We start from the raw sequence: 2,886 nt of genomic DNA on the forward strand, positions 1-2,886 counted from the left end.
TGAAGGCTCTGGCGATGGGCAGATATGTCTTCATATCTGACCACTTCTTTTTCAACTCCGCTGCGGTGCGGAAATAAAAGACAATATTATAACATCAACAGAAGTCATGTTGAAACAAGTAGTTATCAGCTCATTGCTGAAATTTTAAAGTTTTAAAGTAAGACTGGGCAACAATTCAGTATTATTGTGCATTGTCTTGAAAGGTACTGCAGGTCACCTGTCAAACCGGAACAGACAGCCTGACTAACAAGAGATCTACAATATTAGTACCAACAGTTGAGAAGGAAGTAGCCTACAATGTAATGGAGGCCAACCAATGTACAATTGCTTCCCTGTTAATTCCCTTTGGTTATTGTGTAAAATAGATTGTATATCATCAACTGTAATCACTAGCTGTACTCAGGCTCCGTTGTACGATTAATCTGAAGCTCTGAAGTTGTTTGCTGAGAGAGAGTTACTTGTCTCGACTCCAGCTGTTGCTCTGAGTTACTTTCAGTTTTATTTACTGTAAAGCATGTGACTGTGAAGCACTCCTCTCTTCCCAGTGTAGAGCCACCTCTTTAGGCAGGTCAGCTAATAATCTTTTGTTGCAGTTTTGGAGGTGATCATGACACAAGATCAACTGATTTTAATTCCCATTAACATCACAAAGTAAAACTATTGTCACCTGAACTGTGCCATTTGATTTAACAGTCGCGATTAGTGATAAGATAGCAAACCAGATCCAGAATTGTGCAACTGCAAAAACACAAGAAAAACACAGAATAACAGTTTAGATGTAATGAAACTTAAAGACACAAGTGATATACTAACAGCCATAAAAAACAGTTCAACATATTTTTACTGCTATTGATTGTGGAACTAGAAAATAATGACATAGTATAGTGTGACATTGTCATACAGTAAGGACATTTTGTTATGTGCTTTGCAAGTTCAAGCGTCTTAGTTAGACACATAAACAGTATATGTAGACTTAAAACTTAAATGTGTTAAAAATTGCTTGCTCAAAACATAACTGCCAATATTTGTTGCAGAATGGATGCTCACTGTGACATGAGTGGAAAGAAAAGCTGAACATCAATTTTAAAGAGGTTATGAGATGCAGAAAACATTTTGCAAATGCAGAACATTTCTGTCAAGCTGCTCATCAGATCCTTTAGACTAGAGGAGACTTTTAGTACAATAATGCCCTCTGATGGCAACATCAGAGAATCCCAGCTTATGCCAACAACGTCCAGTGGTGGAAGAGGTATGTAAATCCTTTAAGTATAGCCATACCTCAATGGAAAAATAATGCATTACATAATAATGTTATGTTATTAAACACATTGGATTATTATTTTTGATGCAATAAACTTAAGCAGCATTTCAAGGTTGTAGTATTTCCAGATAATTTGAACTGCTGTGTAGTATATATTGTACTGCTGGATATTTTCATCTATAACAATACAAGTATGCAAAATCTTAATGTGCAGAATAACTACAGCTATTAGATTAATGCAGTAGAGTAAATATTTGCTTCTGAAATATAGTGGAGTATAAGTACTAAGTTACAAAATACACAATATTTAAGTAAATGTACTGACTTAATCTCCAGCACTAACAGTATAAAAAACTTGCCAATGATATGACTTGATTGCCTCATCAGTGTGAAACAGAAATGCCTCATTGTGCTAAAACTGTTTATGATCTTTAGAATAAAAACATGTTTCAGTCTTTGATATCTAATAAATTCTGACATTTTGCACAAGAAAATATCTGAAATACACCCAAACAAGCATTTCCCATTTCCTCTTATTTGTTTTCATAACATATTTAAATGAGACACAGACTGCAGAATTATTTCTAATCAACAAGCTCTGTCAAAATTTAATAAAAGTTGCTTTTACAATTAAGTGTGATCTTTGCAAATGCATTTCACTCTGTCACCATTTTGGTATATTTTACATTGTTGTCATTAGATATAGATAATCATTACTCAAGGAGAGATTAGATTTAAATGTCGTTTGGGAGCACCCTGATAGCTCACCAAGTTGAGCTCACACCCAGTGTACATTACTGTAGTGGTCGATTCCAACCTGTGGCCCTTTGTTACATATAAACCCCCAACAGAACCAGCTTGAACCGTTGACACAGGGCAGGATGGATCCATGGATGTTGTAAATGTGAAATTCTGTCACTCTCTCACTGTATGGGGTTTGTTTTCTGCACCATTCTTTGTAATCTCTAAAGACTGCGGGGAAAATCAGCTGTCTGTGAGATGCTCAAACCACCAACAATCATTTAATGCTCATAATTACTTTGAACACAATTCTTCCCCATTATGATAATATGGCTGGATATTTTAAAAGACAGAATAAAGCTACCAGAAGTCAGCCTCCTCACCAGTTATGATACCTGAACTCTGGAGATAAACAGCTTTGTTTTTGTATGCAATACAAGGCTAGTTAGCCCTAACAGTACGATAAAGAAAACTTAAGGACAACTGTATTATAGATAAATTCTTTTCCAGGACCCTTCCAGGACATTTTTCAGGTGTTTTCTTGACAATACAAGACAGCCAACGGTTATATAATTTACCAGTAGGCGTAGTTTTTACACATTTAACTCATTTTATTCCTCCTACAGGAAGTGTCTCAGGTTCAGGTAGGTGGTCAGCCTTTATGGAACAGTCCGCTTTTGCTCGCTTTAGTGGCGCTCTTGGCTGTTCTCACCACTGCGGTCTCCGGCAAACTGACTGCAGTTTACTTAAGTTTTCGCTGAAAAGATCACTACAAGTGAGGGGCAAAAATACAATTAAACATTTCCAGGACAACAAAGATTATTTCCAGGATATTTGGTCATTTTAATCAATTTCCAGGTGTTTTCATTATTAGAAAACTAGTC

The sequence above is a fragment of the Morone saxatilis genome, unplaced genomic scaffold (assembly GCF_004916995.1).
Source record: "Morone saxatilis isolate NCDOM2014 unplaced genomic scaffold, NCSU_SB_2.0 Contig10, whole genome shotgun sequence".
NCBI lineage: Eukaryota > Metazoa > Chordata > Actinopteri > Moronidae > Morone > Morone saxatilis.